The following is a 23873-nucleotide window of genomic DNA, read 5'->3' as shown; positions in this document are numbered from 1 at the left end:
GCAGATAGCCTCCCACTTGATCAAACAATTTCTCCCATCACTAGAGAATCCCAGCCGGCCTTGCATGCCCAGGCAATGAGGTAAATCACATTCCTCTCACCCACTCCCAGCTTTTTTGTCTCCTCCATCTCTGAAGCCATCACTTCTCAAGGTGTGGTCTGTGGCCCAGCAGCATCAGTATCACCTCGGAACTTGTTAGCAATGCAGACTCTCAGGACCCCCCCCCCCAGACAGACTGAATCAGAAGCTGTGTTTTAATGAGACCCCCAGCAATTTGTGTGCACGTTAAAATCCGAGAAGCACTGTCCCGAGCCATGTCCAGTTCTGCGTTTGCCTCACCGTCCACACTAAGCCCCTGGCTCCCAGCAAGTCAGCATGACCTAGATACCAGGTATAAATTGAGCCTCCTTTCCCGCTCTCCTTGCCTACCTCTCCTTTCAGATGCCTCGGCCCATTCCTCATCTTCCTCTATCACAGCCAATTCTGCAACCCCACCCCCTCCTAAAGTTAGCCCCAGAATGTGCCAATAGCCTCACTAAGAATCTTTGCAATATTATTTTTCTTTCTAAATAAGAAATCATTTGCCCGAAGGTTTTAGACTGTGACTAGACAAGCTACTCCACACAGGCACCTGGGTGTGTTATGTTTCCCTCTCTGGCTGCTGCCATTGCCTTTCCACCCAGAGAAGGAGCCTGCCATGGCGAAACAAGGGTGGAGGCCATCACTTGGGGACAGCTCTGTGTAGAGTTCTTGTCCTTGCGGCACCTTGGATTGTAATAGGGGAAACACAGCAAAATTAAAGCATCTGCTATTCCTTAGGAGGCACCAGCCAAGCTGACCCAGGTCATCGCGGGGTGGGTGGGGTTCTTTCAAGGAGCCACTTTTAGAAAGGAGCCTGCAGAGGGTTCCTTTAAGGCCTGAGGTCCTGAGGATAAATTTCTAACTTCACCTTGCAGTAATAAATGATCCCATCCTCCTTTTTACTCCCCACGAGAACAGCGTTTGCAACTCTTGATGAGGACTTCTGAGTTTGTATTTTATTTTTTAATCCACTCTATCACTTTCTCTCAGAACATGAAGATACATGCAGAAAATTTGTAAAATAAATATAGATGTTTCTATAAAAGAAAATAAAAACTAGTTCACCAAGGAGAGATGATCACAGATCATATGTGGGTCTGTTTCCTTCCTGCCTTGGTTCTGTACATCTAATATATACACGCAATTACATTTTATGCCCTCATGTATATATGCGCTGAGATATAGAACATCCTTTATAAAATAGGGATTACACCATAGAGTTTTAAATACTGCTTTTCAACTTAACATGAGTACTACTTCATATCATTAACAGTCTTTGAAAACATAATTATTTACATCATAAAATTCTGTCATATGGTTCTGGTCATAACTTATTTGGGCACTCCCCTTATTTGACTATTTCTTTAGTTTCCATCTTTCTTATTATTTTTAATGTTTGATAGCTTCATCATGTGGTTTAATAAAAAAGTTACTTAAGTCTTTCATTTATTTAGCAAACATTTATTGAGCACCTACTGAATGCCAGGTACTCTGTCAAGTGGTCAGGATGTAAAGATGAATCAGTGAGGGCCTCACAGTCTTGCAAAGAAACAGGCAGATAATCAAATGCATAGAGTGTAGTAAGACCTGCAATAAAGAGATTTACAGGGCATGAATTGAGAATCCTCAGTCAAGAACAGCAGGTTTCCCCAGAGAGTCCTAGCGTGGATAACAACTTCAGAAAGTACTGAATAACGTATCCCCTCTAAGATAAAAATTATTGTCACTTACATATATGTCTTGTCTTATGCCACCTCTGTGTTTATGGTGCCAATGTATTTTCATGACATTTCCCATATCTATCACATTTTCAATAGCAAAACACAGCTTCCCAAATCTCTTGAGGCACCAACAATCCCCTGCAGTTCCCCACACCACTTACCACATTTTTCCAACAGGTTCGGAACCAGTGCCAGCATGACGAGGATAGGATCTGTCACCCTGGAGAGCAAGATCCATGAGGGCTGGGTGGGTGGCATGAATTACAGCCATGTGGGCAGGGTTCAGGGTAGGACTCCAGATCCAGCTTGAGACTGGAACATAGCTCAAGAACCAGCAGCCCAATGCCATTAACTGGACAAACAGGGGACAAGTAAGAGGGAAGAGGCTACCGCTTGCCCAGGTGTCTCCAGGGTCTCACTGCAGGTCTGCACAGCGAACCAGGACTCCATCACCGGAGCTACGAGGAACCTCCACAACTGTACCTCCTATGCCGATTATAGACTCACGACCTCCTATATTCTGATATGGTTTTCTTGTCACTACTTTAGGGTAATTCCACACATTCCCGGATAGGGAGTATAGAGATGGTTTAACTTGTCCTGTGGCAAGGGCTGGTCTTTGACTCAAATGTGTCATTCCTGTTGTCAGTCTCCCAGAAAGTAGTAGCTCCTCAGACAGGAAACTGGAATTTAGACATTGAATCTTAGAAGGGAAGGAAAATATTCATGATAGTACTAGCAAAACTGATTGAGAGATCGCTATGTACCAAGCACTATCATAAGTACTTTATACATAGGAACTCATTTAAAGTTCACAAATTTATGAGGTTGCTCTCACTACTTTTATAGATGAAGAAACTGAGACCCAGAGAGGATAAGCCCAAGGTCACCCAGCCTAGCCAGTGGCAGAATCCATTGTACAGGATCTAAACTATTACACCACACTGTCATCCTGCGGATTCTCAGCTCTTTCTACAACTTGGAGTCCAGAATCTAGACTTCTAGAAGTCTCGGCATGCATGAACGTACCCCCAAATAGAGTAGGGCAGATGGCTTCTGTTACTGGGAAGAACGAAATGGGAAGGAGAAGATAAGCAAGCTGTAACTCCTAAATTACTGGTTTCTGAACCATGTATTTTTAATGCCCAGTCCCAGGCACTCTGAATCAGAATTTCCATGGGTGGAGCCTGGGAATCAGTATTTTCATTCCCTTTGGTGATTCTGTTGCAGCCAACCCAGGCAGCAGCATTTAAGAACCATATTATCAGACTACATGCTATTCTGTGTATATGTTTTCCCTTTTTTTGAGCATGTTGTAAAGTCTCAGAACGTCTGGGGACAACTTAGAGGCCAGGGTAAAGGAAGCAGAAGCAATTAGTCTGCATTCCTCCAAGGGGTAGATAAATCTCAAGGAATAAGATTTAAGGCTATTAGAACTAGTTGTCTGGACCTAGAAAAGGTTGCAGTAGTCTGCACCAACAGCATCAGATGGGAAATGTGCCTCCCCACAATGATCAGACTCCATTCTCCATGAATGTTATTACATAGGAGGCGTGAGCTCAGCCACTGCTCAGCCATTTGTCTTACTACAAGTACCAAACAGATAGAATGCCAACATATTGCGTAATCTTAATTGGAATCACGTCAACACCCAATCTTTATCTAAGTAGATTAGAATTATATATTTAACAAAATGATCCCTTTAAAGAAGACAGGTTAATTAAAACTAACATACAAAATATTGTAGTATAAAATCATCATGGTGGCATTTGTCAAGCCATCCTTCCATCTGCCAGGACATTCTAACCATCTGTTATGAGTTGAATTGTGTCCCTCCACAAGATGTTAAAGTCCTAACCCCAGTACCTACAAATGTGATCTTATTGGGAAATAGGGTGTTTGCAGGTGATCAAGTTAATGTAAGGTCATTAGGGTAGATCTTAATCCAATATGACTGATGTCCTTATAAAAAGGGGAAATTTTGACACAGAGACAGACATATACAGAGAGAATGCCGTGTGAAGACAAACACGGAGATCGGGATGATGCATCTACAAGCCAAGGAATGCCAAAGATTGCCAGCAAACCACCAGAAGCTAGGAGAGCAAGATGGTACAGATCCTTTCTCAGAGCCTTCCAAAGAAACCAAATCTGCCAACACCTTCGCGGACGTCTAGCCTCCAGAACTGGAAGACGATAAATTTCTGTTGTTTAAGCCACTCCAGGTTTGGTACTTGGTTACAGCAGCTCTAGCAAACCAGCACACCATCACATGACCCCAAGTTGATATCAATCAATTGGACAATTCATGTAACGATGAACCTCTTAGCTAGACAAATTCTAAAGTACACTGTTTTGAGAATCACAGATATTAGAATCAAGCATATCATGCATCGTATCTTTAATAAGGAAAGATACAGAAAGAAAGAGATGAGCAGGAAATAGTAGTCCCAAATTCTTAACAGGTCATTGGCTGCCACCACAATTTGGAATGGACATATACAGAGCGGATACTCCAGGTAAAAAGTATGCTCCAAATCTCAATGTTCTTGTCTGATGAGCTATATCCATTACACATAAGGTACCAGAATGTCTTTTGTCCCTCTGGCCTGAGTCCTAAAACCTCCATGAAGGTAGGGACCCTTGTTTATTACAATGTCTTCAGTGCCTAGTAGGTTTGACCTTCTGTATTTGCTCCAGAAGTATTTTTTTGAATGAATGAATGAACACCCTCTTTAACAATTTCCTTATAAGCTCAAAACTTATTCCTAGCCATTTAGATCACTGATACACAAACTTGAGCATGTAGCCCTAACACATGTTCATTTATCACAAACACACACTACTTTATGAAACACATGTAGAAATACAAATATCCAAAAGATGAAAAATAAACATAATTAGAGGTTCTATTATGTTCTTCTAAAGCACCTGTGATGTTCTAATGCACTCTCGAGCATCCTCAACCATTACCAGCACTATAGACAGATACAGCACTTAATAACAAGAAGGGTAAGAATACCTGGACCCAAGGCAATGAAGGTTTCTGCCTAAGACCGAGACAGGCAACCCCTGCTCCCACACCCCCTTTGCTACTCATTTGGCTTTGGCAGAAAGGGGCAGAGTCAAAGGAGGAAAAACGCCTCTTTTCAAAGGGAAGAAGGTCCTAGGTACCTCTCTTGATCACACCATTAAAAATGTAAATAGTATGACCAAGTGACTATTAAACACATTTCTTTAGCACAGGACCTCACAGGTCTAATGTGAGCTTCTTAATATGCTAATATGCTTTGTGAAGCCCAGGAGGAGGCTGGAGTCAGTTCCCTTGAAACAGAGATTGGGATCCTACCAACTGGGAATATGGAATTAAACAATTCAATTCATCTAGGCTCTTTTAGCACTGATCATAGGAAGGGTTCTTTTCGCCCATCATCCTGCTGTCTCCCCCAATTTATTTGATCACGGAACTTTTTTCAGTGAATCCTTATTAACATTTTGAGGGAAATTAGTTTGAGATTGAGGTAACCAGAGAAAATAGTTATCTAAAACTATTAAATAACCTTCACTAGAAACATTCCATTTCTAATTTAAATATAACTAAAAGTTTTGTTCACTTAAATTGGGAGTATAATTACTTTCTTCTAACAAATTTTCAGAAACTTTTAATGAATTTGTCATCAATTGAATTTAGTTTCACATGAGAGGAGTTAATCTTTAAGTACTAAATACATAATGGACATAAAAAATACACATTAGCAAAAATATTTAGCTCAGCTCACAATTAAAGAAACCTAAATTAAAAGACAGCTATTATTAAATTAGACAAAAAGAAAAGAGAGAGAAAGACAAATTGCTAGTGAGTACAAAGCATGTGCCAGTCTGAAATATTGTAGCATTTTATTTCATTGGAACAACTCTTTTGTAAAATAATTTAACCATATATATTCAGGGCCAAGAAAATGTCCTATACCCTTTTACCCATTAATCCCACTTCTTGGAAATAATTGGAAGTCTGGAACCAAAACAAGAGATGAAGGAGGGGCACTTTGCACACAGTGCATTGATTGCATTTTTATTTTTAATGGCAAAAATTGGGAAAAAGCTAAACATTTTATCTTACAGACAATAGTTAAGTAAATTTTTGGCACATCTCCTAGAAATAATACGATGCAATCATTAAAATTTTAAATTAAAATGTGAGATAGGTAGCAACATAAGAAAAAACACTTTATAATCCAGGAAAAAAGAGCATGATACAAAATTGCATAACAATATGAAAACCATATGCCACAAAGGTTTATAAAAAGATGAGTTCTTGTACAAAAAAGGAATTCTGGTAAGATGCTAGATAATTTTTTTTCTGTTTTTTGAAAACTCTATATTATTATATTACTTTTACCTTTTAAAAATATTTTTAAGAATATAAAAACAGTTTGCTACCAATATACTAGTATACCACTCTAGAAGAATCCGTATACATTTTTAAACCCCAGTGAATTCCTGACAGGTACAGAGCACATTTTTCGAACATCCTCCCACTCATCTGTAGACGTATTAAAATTCTACTAAATTTTCAATGATGCAAATTATCTTTTAACTTGAAAGGTGTGCTAAGGCCCTTAGATAAATATAACCATTTCTGGTGCCCAACATGATTATTTTAAGTAATTTTTACAAAACTCATTCGGCTCTTGCTGCACCTGGTAATTAAGTTCAAACATCCTGAAGAAGGCCGAATCATCTCCCTGAGGCCCAGAAAGCATTTCAATTGCCATTTAAAGCTTCCAATTAGTTCACAACATAAAATTACAATTTACTTTTGATATTTTTTCCTCTGGGCCTAATTTTTTTTTTACCGCTCTTCTAACCTACATTGTAATTATGCCTGCTCGATCTGATGCAAAACATCCCCTCTTTTCATGCCAGGCTTACTAAAATACAACTGGCTAGTTAGTCATTGTCCTATTAAACGGCACCTGTTCCTGGAGAGAGACTGTCACCCCGTGCTTCTGGGAAAGTCTCTCTGACTGAAGACCTTGTGATCGTGGCCCACACTCCGACCCCTTGTCATGTGGCCCTTGAAGCTGTATCACTCCCAAGTGGTGAGATTTGTAGGTTTTATCTGTAATATGTTTCCATTTTTCTAACCTGATTTCCAGAATAACCCCCATTGTAATTCAGGGGCTGAAAGCAACAACTGAATTTTACCTTCTCACCACTTGAGAAGCAAGTAGCCATGCCACTGTGGCAGGATAATTTATCAAGATATTAATTCCTGTTTGTTTTTTCTGCAATCTTCTCTCTTCCTATTGCAAACAGATAGCCACACCATTCACAATTCCTTGCCTCAGGGATTGTCTCCTCACCACCCCCAACCCGGAAATCTGAAGCTAGCTGCAGTCAGTCTTTTTAAATACTTAAGTCATTACAGAGATTATACAGATAGTCCTTGAGAGAGACAGAAAATAGCTTTTGAGAGTAGTGAGACTGAGGGCAAAAATCACGTCCTGTCACTCACAGCTCTCTCCACCCCCACTTCTCCAACCCTGGAGAGGAAAAGCATACCCAGGAGACTAAGGTAGCAAGAGTGTACCCAGGAATTCTGGGGAGCAACAGAATGGTCATCCCATAGCGGTTCTTTCTTCCCAGAGACATGAGGCATCCCTGGCCTGGGCCTCATGGTTTGGAGGATTCCACTTGTCACAAACATACACATAACTCTATCTATAGTCATTTAAAAATATCCCAATGCAGGGGCCAGCCCCGTGGCCGAGTGGTTGAGTTCATGCTTTGCTTTGGCGGCCCAGGGTTTCGCCGGTTCGAATCCTGGGCACGGACATGGCACTGCTCATCAGGCCGTGCTGGGGCGGTGTCCCACATGCCACAGCTAGAAGGACCCACAACTAGAAATGCACAACTATGTACCGGGGGTCTTTGGGGGAAGGAAAAAAAAAATATCCTAATGAAAACTGGTTCAGCCACTATGGAAAATAGTATGAAGATTTCTCAAAAAATTAAAAATAGAAATATCATATGACCCATCTATCCCACTACTGGGTATTTATCCAAAGAACTTGAAATCAACAATTCAAAGAGACTTATACACCCCTATGTTCATTGCAGCATCATTCACAATAGCCAAGACGTGGAAGCAACCCAAGTGCCTACAACTGATGAATGGATAAAGAAGATGTGGTGTGTATATATATATATATATACAATGGAATACCACTCAGCCATAAAAAAAGACAAAATTGTCTCATTTGCAACAACATGGATGGACCTTGGGGGTATTATGTTAAGCGAAATAAGCCAGACAGAGAAAGACAGACACTGTAGGATGTCACTCATACGTAGAAGATAAACAAACACATGGACAAAGAGAGCAAATTAGTAGTTACCAGGGGGAAGGGGGTTGGGGGGGTGAGCACAAGGGGTAAAGGGGCACACTTATATGGTGACTGACAAATAGTAATGTACAACTGAAATTTCACAATGTTATAAACTATTCCGACCTCAATAAAAAAAAAAATCCTAAACATCCACTTTTGTGCATAACACAAGAGGCTCCAGTGAAATAAACTTCTCCCCTCTTCTTGCTCCATTTCCTCAAATTAACCGCACCTGAATGTTATGAAATTTTGTAGTGTCCTACTGACAGTGCTTGGAAGTGTAGGGAGGATTTGAAAGGAGGAAGAGCTTAGGTAAGAGAAAAGACCAATTAATTCATTTGTCAAATCTTTTCTTTCAACCGATATGAATGCAATAAATCTTGCAAATGAAATATTAATTCCCAGCAGTGCCAAGGGTTCTTTTTCTTCCATTTCTTCATGTCCCAGTTTATCGCTACAGAACAAGCCAATGTTAGGGAGATTTTTGCAATATTTGCACATGGTAGCTGAGAAACATTTTACAATATTAAAGAATTCATATTCAAATTTTTTACACAAGTTTAGATTGTTACATGCACAAATGTGATTCTGATTTAATACAACGGCAACTAGATGAACACTGGACACTAAAATTATGAATAATTTTTTTAATTTAATAAGATTAAATTAAAATTTCAAAAGTAATATAAAATTTAAGCTATATTTCTATATCTTTGATTTATAATCTTTGATATTAATTAACTATAATACGTACTTTTTATTTTAATAAATAATCTTTAAAATCTTAAAAGAAAAATAACTTTTTGAAAACAAACATCATTAATTTTTAAAAATTTACATTTACCTTATTCTACATTTTTTGAGGAAAATATATTCAAATTTTATTTTTCTAATTCATTTGATCATTACTGTCAATAAAATATAAATTATGAGAAAACTTTGATAATAAAATAGTGATTTTTGCTGACATAAACAAAAGGAAAATAATGTTTATGGAATAAATATATAATAACTTATGGTATATATCTCTGTGTTTACTTTATTACTCATCTAATCATCACAAGGACACTAACAGAATGCCCAATGATGCTCAATAAAAATTCAATTCATTTGTCTTTGGGTATTTGACAATTTTCAGTCATATAAAAATCATAGCTTTACACATGTTTTGATTTTGTCCTTATGAAGGTATATTTGTCATGGTAGAAGGACAGAATATATCCTATTAACCAGCTTGGTACCTTGATTTATAACTTCATCATTTTTAGACATATAGTATGACTCCTCCCTCTGTGCCCCTGCCACAGCAGCCCTGCTCATGTTAGGCAAGGACCTGCTTCCCAACGCACCGGCTTCCAGAAACAAGCCTGAGGATGGAATCTCTTTGGCTCTGATTGGGTCACGTGACCCTGAACCCCTGAACCATTCTCTCCCACCAGTTGAATGCAATGCAACATTGGCCAGCCTGGAAAGACTTACCCTTCCAGAGTCTGGGATGCAGTCAGCACCACCTGAATGTCACAAAGTGAGTGTGATGAGAAGGGTTGTTTCCAAAGGCAGATCAAGTTTTGTTGAGTTCTAATACTTTTTCAGTTTGGGGTCCCTGTTTAAGAAAAAGAAGACAAAATTACAAATTCAATTCTAGATATTGAAAGAAAATATTTCAAACAAGAAAAGAAATAACAAATAACAAATCCCAAAAACAAAGAAATATCACAATCACCACAAAACCCTTCCTGGAATGTCTCTTTTATTGGTTTTTTTCCCGACAAGTTTCGGCTGAACACTCCTTAATCACTTCTTCACACGACAATGACTTCAAAATATCATTTTTTAAGGAGAATAGAGAGATAATTCAGTCCTTCTACTATAGTTGATCAATATTTGTTTTTTATACAACTGTCAGCTTTAAAACATTCTTTCAACTTCACAACATGTTGTTAGTAATTTTCTGTATATTTTTATGCCAAGTTATTATTAATATATTATTACTGCCAAATTTGGGACTTCTCTCAAATTTCTTCTGCATATGAGCTAGATGATTTCAAGATATTTCAAGTTTTCTTGTCCAAACTTGACTCATCTTAAATACTCTTCGAATTGATGATGCTCATTAACCAGTTTGCTGTCCGCATCCTCTTGCCATATCAGATGGGTCACCACCGTGGGCAGTAGGAGTGTTCCTGGACGTCAGGAATCACATCGCGAAGCCAGCAAATGCTGAACTATAACCCAGTGACTATGAACCACATAAATATATCCACTGAAACACAAACTAAATGTATTCCCAACTCAACTTTCCCTGGATTGGATTAAAAAATATGCCTACAGCCCTTCTAATACTTGGAACACAAGGGGAGATGTGAATGAGGAACCTCAGAATGGAAAGATACAGCAGTACAAACAAGAGGCTCGGAGGCGGGCGCTTCCATGGCTTCACAGTATACTCACCCGAGGAAAATTCTGATGCTGTTTCCTGAAGAATGGGGGATGGATCCTGGCAGGCCAAAACAGCAACTGTCCACTACAATCATTTTGGCTTTTATCCTTTCCAACAGTAAGTCCATTTTTTTCCCCATGAATAAATATATTTCTACAAAAGATTTTTGCTGCCCTCAATTATAATGATACTTTGGGGGTTTTTTTGCTTTGACTCCTCTCTGCCTAGAATATTCTGTACTCCATCTTTATTTGACTAAGTCACTCCCATCTTACAAGGCTCAGCCTAAATGCTGGCTTTTTAACCTCTGATCTTCCTGTCCCAGGGTTATCAAAATCTGTTCCTTAGACCACTAGCTCCTTGAGATGCTCTATTTAAAACAAAGAAACAAAAAGTGTTGTGTGGTCAAACAGGTTTGGGAGAAGTCACGTGATTTCTCTCTCTCTCTCTTTTTGATACAGAACACATGTTAGTACTTTGGGTTCTGAGAAGTCCTGCGCTACCAGAATAATCATTCCTGAGAGCTCACTCTACACCAGGCTGTTCTAAACACTGTACACGTCTTGTCTCATTTAATCCCCACTATCAGTTCTATGGAATACATTGATTTTACAGATGAGGAAACTCTAGGGTTAAATAATTTGACCAAAATCACACAACAGGTAAGTGAAAGCTGCAGGTTTTGGACCCAGACACAGCCATTGTACTATAATGCCCATTTAATTTTGTTTAAACTGGTACTTTCTAACATATTCAACCACAGGCCCCTTTCTGCACAACCCTTATTAAATCACCCATAAAAATCAGCTATAGGGGCCGGCCTGGTGGCATAGTGGTTAAGTTCAGCACACTCTGCTTTGGTGGCCCTGGCAGCCCAGGTTCACAGGTTCAGATCCTGGGCACGGACCTACACCACTCATCAAGCCATGCTGTGGCGAAGACCCACATAGAAAATAGAGGAAGATGGGCACAGATGTTAGCTCAGGGCCACTCTTCCTCACCAAAAAAAAAATCGGCTACACCCCATGCACTTCAGTTGTGCCACTCCTGGGCCCTATCCAGTTCTATCTCCCAGCACAGCCATTTGTGTATGTTTCTCATCTCCTCCAGTAGGTCATAAACACCTCTAAAGGGACCTTTATCTTAGTGATCTTATCCCCCAAACCACCCATAGTGTCTGACATACAGTGGGTATTCAATAAGTATTTGTGGACTGAACATATATTGATAGCATTTTAAACTTTCCCAACCTGTATTTAATTTCAAAAAGGAGAAAACAAATTCAATAAATTAAACACTAGAAAATGGAAACTAGAAGGCTTTATATACCTTTTCCAAACCCTTTCATATTGCTCCACTTCTGCTGTTTACCAAGTAAATACGGAAATTAAAAAGCAGCTACAAGCTGTTTTGATAGTCAGTCTTAAATTCAATTTGGAATTAGCATAGAGAAATATTATTTTTGAAGGCCCTTAAATGAAAACGACTGGAAAACATATTAAATAAAACTCAGAAGAGAATCAATCATAGCCTGATATTTGCAGCTTTGAAAGACGCAATACACAACAGCATTTTTAATAGTGTCTAATAATTCCCATAGCATAAGGGCACAAAAATATTCATTCTGAATAACAACATCTCAATTCAGGTTCTTGTCCTTCAACCTGGAATAAACAAGGAGCACCCTCTGAATGTCCCATTGTTAAGAGCTACCAATGCAGAAGGAATTTTAATTCCAGAAGATTCACATTCAAGTCATGAGTCATCTTCTCCATTTCAATCACAATTCTGGTATACTTTTTATGGGCCAAAATGAATATTTCTTGCTGCAGGGGGAAAAAAAAAGAATCTAAGCAAACTGGCACATTCACTTTCAAAAACCTAATCCAAACACATTTTGGCACCAACATAAATAAGCCTTGCCCCATGTTGCAATGTCTTCTAAGACAACAATATCGCTTATCTTAAAACTTCCTTAACTGTATTATAAATATATCACATATCACGGATCCATATTACAGTATTTTGGTTGCGAGAAGCCAGTCCAAATATTTAACGTGGATATCTCTGAAGAGCAAAATTCTCTGCAGGTAGTAAGATGTTGACCAGAGCTGCCTGCCAGGTAGGGTCCCAGCTTTGAAACCAAATCCATCCTCCATGTGGCCTCTGGAGTGATCTTGCTCCTGCCTTGCTTTCAGCCTTTCAGTGGCTCTAGTACCTTCAGAAGAAAGTATAGACCAACAAGCCCACCATGGCCTGACCTCTTCTTCTTTAGCCCTATTTCTCATCCCTTTTTCCATATACAGCCACTTCAAGCTTCCTGCATATGCCTTTTTCTTTTACACCTCCATGGTTTTGCTCAAAATGCAAAATATCCTCCCAATTCTCGCCCATCCTCTCTCTCTCCCCTGATTCTCCCTGCCTCTTCAACCTAAAAGCTCTATTTATCATTCACAGCAATGCTTAGCCGAGCAATTCTGCTTCTAGGTGTAGCCCCAAGAGAAAGGAAAGCACGTCTACACAGAAACTTGTATACGAACGTTCATAACAGCTTTATTCACAATAGCCAAAAATAGAAATAACCCAGTTGTCCAGCAACTGTTAAATAGATAAATTAAATGTGGCAAATCCATGCAGTGGAATATTATTTGGCACTAAAAGAGAATGAAGTACTGATACATGCTACAACATGGATGAATCTTGAAATCATGCTAAGTAAAAGAAGCCAGTTACAAAGCACCACGTATCGTAAGATTCCATTTACATTAAATGGCCAGAATAGGCAAACCTATAGAAATAGAAGGTGTACATATTAGTGGTTGCCTAGGGCTGGAAGAGTTGGGGGAAATGGGAAGTTACTGCTAATGGGTACAAAGCTACTTTCTGGGGATAATAAAAATGTTCTAAAATTGAGTATGTGATGGTTGCACAATTCTATGAATATACTAAAAGCCATTGAATTGTATATTTTACGTGAGTGAATTGTATGGTCTATGAATTATCTCTCAATAAAGCTGTTACAAAAAACAGTGCTCAGGCATCACCACCTCTGGGAAAGTCTCTGGTACCTCTCCCTGCACAGTCTGTGCCATCCTCTCATTACGTCTACCCTTGGCACATGAATTTTATCACCAATTTATGACAACGGCTGTCAATGTGACAAGTACTTTACACCCAATACCACATTAAATATTTTCAATAAACCTGTGAAGTGTTATTATCATATCACTCTGCAATCACAAACATCTGTAAGTGCTTTGCCATTCAACAGGACTGTTCCTCAAAGACAAAAGTAGTACATATTGGCCACAGGTCTAATGTGACCCAGTGGAATTTTTTTGTTTCATCCGAAGTCACAGTGTTTTTCAAAACTGTAAATTAGTTGAGAACTTTTTTTAAATCAGGAGATTTTATGAAAAAGTCCATTTTGCTAATCTGTCTCGAAACTCAGAGGGCCAAGTGATACGATTAGACCAAAGCCTCTAAATCTGGGAAGCCCTTTCCACCTTGCCACAGTCCCTACTCCTACCTATTGTCTCATATTCAGCTTACTTCCCTAATGGATGCCACCTCCTAAGACAGCATAATGGAGTTTGTAAATAGCCGCTGCCCCGGGCAAGGATCGTGCTGTTCATCTTTGCCGCCCTACAGTAACTGGACAGCACCTGATAGGTAGCACGAGTACAGTAAATAACCCTGAACTGTTACCTCTCTGACGTTATACGTGAGCTGGGTTCTGAAGCGGGTTCCTGAGCCCCCGCTGCTTTTTTTTTTTTCCTCACTTTACCAGCTAATAAATCCCCAGAGTACAGCCTTGCACTGAACCCTTGGTTAAAATCTGTTCAACCAAGATCAAACCTTGACCTTCCAACGAAACAGGGGGAAGTAAGATCTCACTCACAAAACCATTAGCAAATGGTCCAAATATGATTAACAAAATGTAAGTGAGGTGTATAGATCCCAGAGTTGGATGTCTGTCACTACCCCAAGAAAAGATTCAAGTTTAGTAAGCTTTAGACAAAGTACATGTGTAAGAACAATAAAACCTTACCAATTTTGAATATCCAATCTGAGCTGGTCTCGTCCACTCTGAAACTGGCCTATGAGTTTTCTATGAGGGTATATTTTGCCAAGCAAAGTAACAGCATAAATGGAATTTGTAGGAGTTTGTTTAACCTACTTATCAGGAAAGAAAACATTAAGAGTTTTATTGAATCTATTATTGTTTATGTGAAAATTACGCTAATTAAAATGAATCTTCAATTATTTAAAATACTTCCAATAAGACCCACTGGAGTATTTTATTGGTACCTGTTACTGATGTCAGTGACCATACACTGAACCCTAAGTCAACCTTTCACGAGTTCACTGGTGGTGCAGGAAAAAAGCCCGGTTTTACACACAGAGTTTTACTAATTACGTACATACACTGAAATACAATTAATCATGTACATACTGTGTATACATGTAAGTTGAATCCTTAATCTACTAACAATGTTTTTAGGTAAGTATACCTTTTTAACTTTAAAAAATTCATACTCATTATAGAAAAGAAAGAAAAAATATTAAATGTCTCACAATCCCAACCATCCAAAGACTAACATTTAACGTTTTAGTATCTTTCCTTATAGTCTTCTTTCTATGCATATTTTTGCATAATTTTAATCATAAAGTAAATCACTTTTGCACATTGCTTCCCATTTAAAATTATAACTTAAATTTTTTAACGGCTGCAAAATATCGCATTCTGTGTATGTACCCTAATTCATATAACTAGTTCCCTATTATTGGACATTTAAGTTATGTCTTATTTTTCAGATTTATTAATAATGCAGCAATTATCCTTCGGTAAACAACTTTGTTCATATTTCAAGTTATGTCCTCAGGGTAAATTCCCAGGAATAGAATTACATTGTTAGAATCTTCATCTGTAATAACAAACTACCATACAGGCTGGATTGATTTCTACACCCAGCAAGTGGGGGTTCACCAACCCACACGCAATCAAGATCTTCTCTCTGGATTCTTTTCAATGGTGATGTATAGGGCTGGCTGTAGACACTCTGGAGAAGTCAGAGAAGTACATCCTTTGCTTTTCGCTCCTGTACACACAGCCACTCTAAACACCTCTATCCTGTCTCCCGGTGCCCTCTTCCCGTTCAGGTCTAAGCATCCCTGCCTTCTCCACCCAACCCTGCCTGGACCTGCACACTCCAGAACGAGCGAGGAATAGCTGAAAGGGGAGGGGTGCTCATCTTACAGATGAGTTGCATCTGCAGTATTCCCAGAGCTACAAGGCTGACGGAAGGCCTTGGGGTTAGCCAGGAACTTCCTGGGACCCTTGACTCTCACCACGTAGGAGGCTACTGGCCTGTTTTGAAAGAATTGTTTTGGAGGAAAAGAAAGAAAGGAAGGAAAGATGGGAGGGAAGGGGGGAGGGAGGAAGGAAGGAAGAAAGAAAAAGAAAGAAAGAATTGTTTTGTTTTAATGAGCTTTATTTATTTTTCTTGATTGCAAAAGTAATATATGCTCCTTATTAAAAATCTGGAAAACATTAGCTCTAAAAGAATTTAGAAAAAACAAAATCGCCCAGGACCGCATGCCGCAGCTCAGTGCATTTACTTGGAAGATCTGAACACCCTGTACGCTCATCTCGAGCTCCTGGGGGTCCGCAGCCCACAACAGAAGCTGGGTTCTGCCTGTTCCTTTTTGATCAGCTCCCAGCAATTTGTACTCAACCAGGTCACCAGAATGAACCAGAAAAGGTGATGTTATCCCACATAAGCTCAGAGGGCTTTTAGTAGCCCAGACCAGCAGTTCTCCCCCTTGTCACTTAGATGATAGCACACTTCCTGCCAGTGTTCAGAATCCAGCGGCATTTCCTAGAATTCAACTACCTTCCTCTCTCCACAGAGGAAGGGGACCGTTTAGAAACTCAGGCTATCCAGAATGGAAACTCAATTATTGGCATAAATGTCTTTGTTTCCCTGGAGTATAATTATCAAGTACCTTCCATTTTGCTGCTCATTTGTCAAACTTCTGGCCAGATATTTGACTCAGGTCAAGTTTCTGACCTTTTCTTACGTAGTTTAGTTTTCCCTGGACACTTCCAGCTTTGAAACTAATTTGTCCGTAGGAGACATCATGGTGCAGTGGTTAAGGGTGCGGCCTTATAAAAGCATACTGCGTGAGTGCAGCCATGGGGAAACAGGCCCTTTGGTCCATGGCTGGTGGGGATGGTAAAGGGTACACAGTCCCTTGGAAGGCGTTTTGGCACTATCTGTCAAAATCACAAATGCATATGGCCTTCGATTCAGTATTCTCACTTCTGAGAATTTATCCCACAGATAGACCTGCACACGTAGGAAATGAACATGTGCTTGATATTTATTGTAGCATTTATATTATTTTATTGTAATCACATATTAATTATAATTATATATTATATTATAATTGTATATTATATAAGTATAGATTATTATAGTCTATATTTTATTATTATTATAGCAAAAGATGTGGAAATAACCAAAATATCCATTAGTAGGAGACTAGCTAAATAAATTACAGTTATCAGCTTAATGGAATACTATACAGATGTTTAAAAAGTGAGAAAGCCCTCTCTGTACTGAAATAGTAGATATTTAACACTGCATACAGAAAATATAGAATTCATATTATATAAAAGAGAATAGATGTTCTATAATATGTGATCTATATTATATATTCATGGTGTGTCTTCCCCTTTTATAATATGAGAAAGGCAGCTTAGACCAGAGGTTGCAGCCAGACCACCTAAGTGGGAAGCCTGGCTCCACCTCTTCCTAGCTATGTGATTTGGGCAAGTGACTTAACCTTTCTGTGTCAATATAATCAACTATAAAATGAAGATAATAATAGCAGATAAGAATACCTAATTATCTAATAATAATAATAATAGATATTACCTCATAGGGTTGATGAGAGCATTAAATGAGTTAATATGCATCAAATGCTTAGAACTGGGTCTGGCACACAGCAGAGAAGTACCACGTATGTGTTAGTTACTTTTATATTCCATTAAATGAGAAGAGTATAGTTTGGGAGTGTATAATATGCCACCTTTTGTGTAAGAAATGGGAGAAAATAAGAACTCGCCTTTGTATTTGCTTTTGTTTGCCTAGAGCTGGACTGGAAAGACATATGAGATTCTGATGAGAGTGGGACATGCAGGAGGAGGGAGTGGTACTGGACGCAGATAGAAGCCAACGTTTTAATTGCCTATCTTTGAAGGTCCTTTTGACTTATTGAACCACATGGATTTAATGCCTATTCAAAAAAAAATTGTTAGTTTTTTTAAAAAGCGGTATGGACCTCAGATTCAGGAGAGTCTGAACTCTGGCTCTGCTACTCACTAACTCCAAGGCCTCTCACCAATTACAAAGTTGACTTCTCCAAGTCTGAGATTCGTTTCTCCATAAAAATCACTGGGACTACCTGCTTCACTTTCACTTTCTTCCAAGTGCCCCCAACGATACTGATTCTCCTCCTCCAGCTGCTGGTCTTCCAGAATCTTAGACCAGATTACCTGTGGATGGAAGAGAAGGTCAGACTCCAGGGTGAAATCAGAGCAGGGTTCAAATCCCAGCTAGGTCCATTATTACTAACAGCGTGGACTTGGGCAAGTGGCCTCAGTTTCCTCATTTGTAAAATGGAGACGATGACAATATTAATAACTATCATCTTGTAGAGTTGTTGTAAAGATGTGGAACGACGTTTGTGAAGTGCCCAGCACAGAGGAGGCACTGAGTCATGGAAGTTATTGTGAGGCACAGGACAGGAGGGGCTGGGAGAGATGTGGATCGGCTCTCACGATCAGCTCCTGCTCTTCCAGTGTTGCAGATGGCTTAACTACTGAAGGCCAGTTACTAAGCCTTGTCGTCTTAGCCTCCTGGGGGAAAGAGAGCATCTGGGTTAAGTGGACACATTATCATTCTCAACGATGCCCAACAGAACAATTTCTGGGTAGGTGGCCAGTCAAGAAAGACACAGCGGGGTCAGCTAAACAACAAGTACAACAGCAACCCGATTTTTTGAGCATCCCCTGTGTGCCAGATATTGTCCTCGGCTCTAAGGCTACAGGCACACACAAGGCAGATGAGGCCCCAGTTCTCGCAGCATCTACACTCCAGGGGACCGTAAACAAATAAGTAGAGAATGAGGACCATGTTTGTGGGGTGCTGTCTGAATGAGATGATTATGAAGGTAAATTGGGGAGCTCAGATATTGGTTTAGGATTTGAATATACTATTTGCACACTGAAGACGTGCTAGTCTTCAGTTTTTTGAAAGACTGAAGACTTCAGACACACTTTTCACGTAAGGAAGAGGCGTCCAACCACCAGTTTAAATTGATGCTCTACCATTTACCCGGGCCTGTTCTCTTGGTTGAGGTGGTAGCAACTAAGCTGGGAGATGGCTAATAATGAAGGTCCTGACACTCTGGGATCCCGCTGCTGGATTCAGCATTAACTCTAATATCGATGTGATGTCATGGCAGAATTAACCATAATATCATTTTTATGTCTTTGCAGACTTTTATTTCTTACTTTCCCTCTTGATGAGAGCCATGTGCAGCTCTGTGCATTATGGAGTCAGGTTTTTACTATCCTGGAGACGAAAGGTCACATTTTTGGCAAGATGTGGATAAGCAAAATGCCATGTGTGTCTATAAAACTAAATAGCATATCTCTTAGTATGAGTCCGGGATGTTTCCCAGATTTTAAAATATATAATTTTAAATTCATGATTCTTTTGAGAAATGTAGGAAAGTAAAATAAATCTTCTCTTTTATATACAAGTGCCTCAGGGAAAACAGAATTTTATGTAAATAGCTGCAGGTGGTGATGTAACAGTATTACAATAGCCCCTATAAATTTTGGAGTTCTCCAAGTGGGCTCTGAGCAAAGCCGCTGAGTCTTTGCAAATTCTGTTCCTTCTCCCTGGTGTATCCTTTTACTTCAGCCCTACTTGCACCTAATTCACCTGAAAAATTTCTCGTTTTCCTTTAGTTCCAACCAAGACATCTTTTTCTCTGCGAAGTGATCTTTCTGTGATCTCCCCAAGACTGGGTTAGCTGCCCCCCTCTGTGCTCTCTTAGCAACCTGAGTCTTTATCAAGTGATTTAGATAATCTTTACCATACTGTTTAAATAAAGGGGTTTTTTTTTGCCCTTGACTTCATATGCACAGAATCGTTTGAAAACTAATCCTTGGTTTGTAATGCATTATTATCATTGGTCTATGCTGGTCCTTGTTTTATAATCAGAGTTTTATCTGTGTGTTTACTTATAACAGTAATGCCCAGTAGAAATATAATGGAAGCCACACATGTAGCTTTAAATTTTCTAGGGGCCCTATTTTACAAAGTATAAAGTAACAGATGAAATTAATTTTAATAATATATTTTATTTAACCAAATATATCCAAAAGATTATAATTTCAACATATAATCAATATTAAAATCATTAATGAGATATTTACGTTCAATTTTCTCCATATGAAGCCTTCAAAATCTGGTATGTATTTTACATTTAGAGCATCTCTTAATTAGTTCTAGTCACATTTCAGGTGATCAGTAGTCATACGTGGCCAGTGGCTGCCATATTGGACAGTACAGATTTATAATATAACCAACCTCTATGCACTCATGACCAAAAACAAGAACTAAAATATAACCAGTAACTTCTAAGACTCTTCCCTCATCCTGCCTCTTGTCAGCTGGTCTGCTGGTTCAACTGTCTGTTAAGTTCACGGGGGACAGAATATGCATATTATATAAATGCTTGTGTTTCATTGTCTTCACCTTTGTGAAGGTCCCCAGACCCTGGAAGTCCCTGAGACACTTTCAGGTCAGAGTATTTCTACAATAACATTAGGATGTTATTTGCCTTTTTCACTATGTTGACATTTGCACAAATGACAAAGGCAATGGTGTGTAAAACTGCTGGCACCTTAACACAAATCAAGGTCATAGCCCCACACCATACCAGTCCTTCTCATCTTCAATGCTGTGTGCTTTTGGTTTAAAAAAAAAAAAAAAAACAAAAATGCAAGTTTTACTTTAAAATGTCCTTGAATAAGCAGTAAAATTTATTAATTTTATTAAATCTTGACTCGAAAACTCATCTTTTTAATATTCTGTGTGATAAATGGGGAGCATGCTTTCAAGTGAAAACTCAAATTTTGGAAAATTTGCCTCGACTACTGTGAATTTCACAGCTTCTCAATAGCTAAACACTTTTCCGACGAGGTCAGCAGTAACATTAACAAATGTGATTTTTTTTTTTTTTTTGGTTATTATGTAAAGAAATGGCAACACTTGTAAGATATGTATAAGTCAGGGAGCCAACATTTTCCAAATGACTAGTGTATGATGTTAACAAAATCATGCACGGGTAAAAGATCCATTCAAAGTGCGCGATAAACCAGTGGATTTTAATATAACACAGAACAAAATGTTCACTGATATGGTTTCAGATTTTACACTGCAACTAGCCTCTAAGAAACTATTACTTATTGAGTTTTGGTGTAGTATCAAAGATTATCCACATCATCTGAAAAGGCTACTAAATAAAATACCCCTTCCTCTTCCAATTACATATGAACTTTTTCCTTCACATATTTCAACTAAAAAATATATTGCAACAGATTGAATCCAGAAGCAGATACGAGAATCCAGCTGCTCTCTATCAAGCCAGACATTAACGAGGTTTGCAAAAATGTAAAACAATGACATTCTATTCACTAATTTTTTTGCTTGGGAAAACATAGTTATTTTTCATAAAACATTCCTGTTACTATGAAACAGGTATACTGTTACTTTTAAATAAATTAATAAGTCAATATTTTTTAATTTGTAATATAGTAAATATTGATAGATATAACTAAAATAAAAAGCTCTTTGAAGCTAGCAATAATTTTTAAGAGTGTAAAGTATTCCCAAGCCCAGAAGTTTAAGAATCACTGGCCTAGTACATTTCTTATTATACATTACATTATGTTTAGCTTATATATTATAATGTTAATATATTAATATTATATATTATATGTAAATATATAGTATAGCTTTCATAATATGTTTATTACCACCTTAACAAGAGACCAAAGTTAACATCACCAGCGATGGAGCAATCAACATCACATGCTTCCCCAGGATGTACTGGGAAAGACACATCATTTCTACGGTATTCTTAACAAAACGCACATCCTGCGTCTAATCATGAAGTAACATCAGACAAACCCAAACACTGTCATTTTACCAAAGATTTTGCTTGTACTTTTAAAAAATGTCAATATCATGAAAGACAAAGTAAAACCAAGAAAAGGTTTTGGTTTAAAGGAAACTAAAGAGACACGACAACTGAATACCACATATCATTCGAGAGCTTCTTTTACTGTAAAAAAAAAAAAAATTAATGGTAATTGGAAAAACCTGAATAAAGTCTGTAGCTTAGAAAATGATATTGTCTAAATGTTAAAGGAAAAAGGAAAGTTAAAAGGAAAAAGGTTTACTAAATGAACACATAAGTGAATCTTTTTCTAGATACTCCACCTTCTTCAGCTTCTGGATTTAGACGTTAGAAGGATTAAACGGAGGAAAAAGAAAAGTCTCTTAATGGTTATTATTATATCCTTATATTGCATTAACAACGTATGCAAAAATGCCTCCAAAATGTATCTTCTCTTGTAGTTTTTCATAAAAGGCCCTTTAGACTACTAAAATTGAGGTTTTCATTACATAAACTCCCAATTATTTGGTTTCTACTTTGATGTGGAGGAGAGAGGATCGTTTGCCAGCCTCTAACACCGAACGTGAAGTGAAAAGAGTAATTATAAAATTATTCTCGGAACAATTTAGAAAGGCACTTGCATCAAATCCTAGCTTTAGCCATCAAGAGTTAGGAGAATTGGCAGGGAACGTTATCATTAGCTGCATCTCAGTTCCAGGAGACTCACACCAGGGGAGGGCCGTGAGACGACGCATCAGTGATTCTTCGTTCCACTTCTCTGGTCTGAAAGCGCATCGCTTGTGGCTTGACTGCTTTGAGGGTGAAAAAGGAGCCTGGGCCATCTAGGATTGGCTGAAATGTGTGTGGTTAAGAGTCTAGCCCTATGTATAATTAGAAGCAGATCACGGGAATGAGCGAAGGAGTTTTTTAAAAACAACACGCCCTCAGTCTTTGCTTAACGTTTCAGTTCTGCAAAGGTCGCCTCGCCCGCCTCCCTCTAGTGGTCCCGAGTGGGATCGCCGTGGCCGAGGGGCCGTTGTGTTTCCGACGGTGGCTTCCCCGGGCAGGAAGGGATTGTGAGCGTTGGGTTTTTGTTTTAAGAGCGAGAACCTTATAAATTAATCTAAACTGGGTTAAGGACATGAAAATCTAGAGAGGTTAAAGAAATCTCCCGAGGGCAGAGCAAATGAAGTGCTAAGCCAGGATAGCGACATCAATCAATGGACCCCAGTCCAGAACCCCTCCTAGGACAAGTTGAAGAGGAACCCACTGGCTTCCGAAACATACTGAAAATTCCCAGAGGCATATCTGGAAGAAAATACAAGGCCCTTACCCCTTTACCGTGTACCTTCTGCAGAGCCATGCATACCCCACCCAACCCATCCCTACCATTCTCCCAGGCTCCATGAGCGGCCACCACCCTGCTTTATTTTTAGTATAGAGAGAGCATGACTATCTGACATTAGGTTGTGCATCTATGTAGCTGTTCATTGCCTGTCTTCCACGTTAGAATATAAGCTCCACGAAGGCTGTGTTTTCTTCATGGCTATCTGGCAACACCTATCACATGGTAAGTGTCTTAGATTCCCACTGCCACTTGAAGAAATTCTCACAGATTTGGTGCCTTAAAACAACAGAAATTTATTCTTTTACATTTCTGGAGGTCAGAAGTCTGCAGTTTCACTAAGCCAAAACCAAGGTGTTGGCCTCCCTCGGTGGCCTCTAGGAGAGAACCAGTTCTTTGCCTCTTGCAGTTTCTGGTGGCCACCTGCATTCCTTAGCTTGTGGCTGTATCACTTCAGTCTTCAAGGCCAGCATCTTGAAATCTCTCTGTTGTCTTCACATCACCTTCTTCTCTGTGTGTGGGCATCGAATCTCCTTCTGCCTCCCTCTTATGAGGATACTTGTGATGACATTCAGGGCCACCCAGATCATCCAGGTTAATCTCCTTGCAAATCGGGAAATTGAGGTTTC

The 23873-nt window shown here is 39.0% G+C and overlaps 1 long non-coding RNA gene across 3 annotated transcripts; it reads right to left on the bottom strand.

Moving 5' to 3' along the window:
• Positions 1–1526: 1526 nt before the first annotated feature.
• On the bottom strand, positions 1527–22764 carry LOC139074139 (uncharacterized). 3 transcript variants are annotated; one of them, XR_011523649.1, is made up of 5 exons: positions 22223–22764; positions 18108–18198; positions 9674–9797; positions 1964–2485; positions 1527–1668 (listed from the first exon to the last, which is right to left on the bottom strand). It is a non-coding gene; the product is annotated as an uncharacterized lncRNA (long non-coding RNA). The 3 variants fall into 3 exon arrangements; XR_011523648.1 differs by having other exon boundaries at positions 22627–22755; XR_011523650.1 differs by lacking the exon at positions 18108–18198 and having other exon boundaries at positions 22627–22730.
• Positions 22765–23873: the final 1109 nt, after the last annotated feature.

The sequence above is a fragment of the Equus przewalskii genome, chromosome 1, assembly GCF_037783145.1.
Source record: "Equus przewalskii isolate Varuska chromosome 1, EquPr2, whole genome shotgun sequence".
NCBI lineage: Eukaryota > Metazoa > Chordata > Mammalia > Perissodactyla > Equidae > Equus > Equus przewalskii.
Note: the sequence above shows the minus strand (reverse complement) of the source record. Positions and strands in the feature narration are given on the sequence as shown.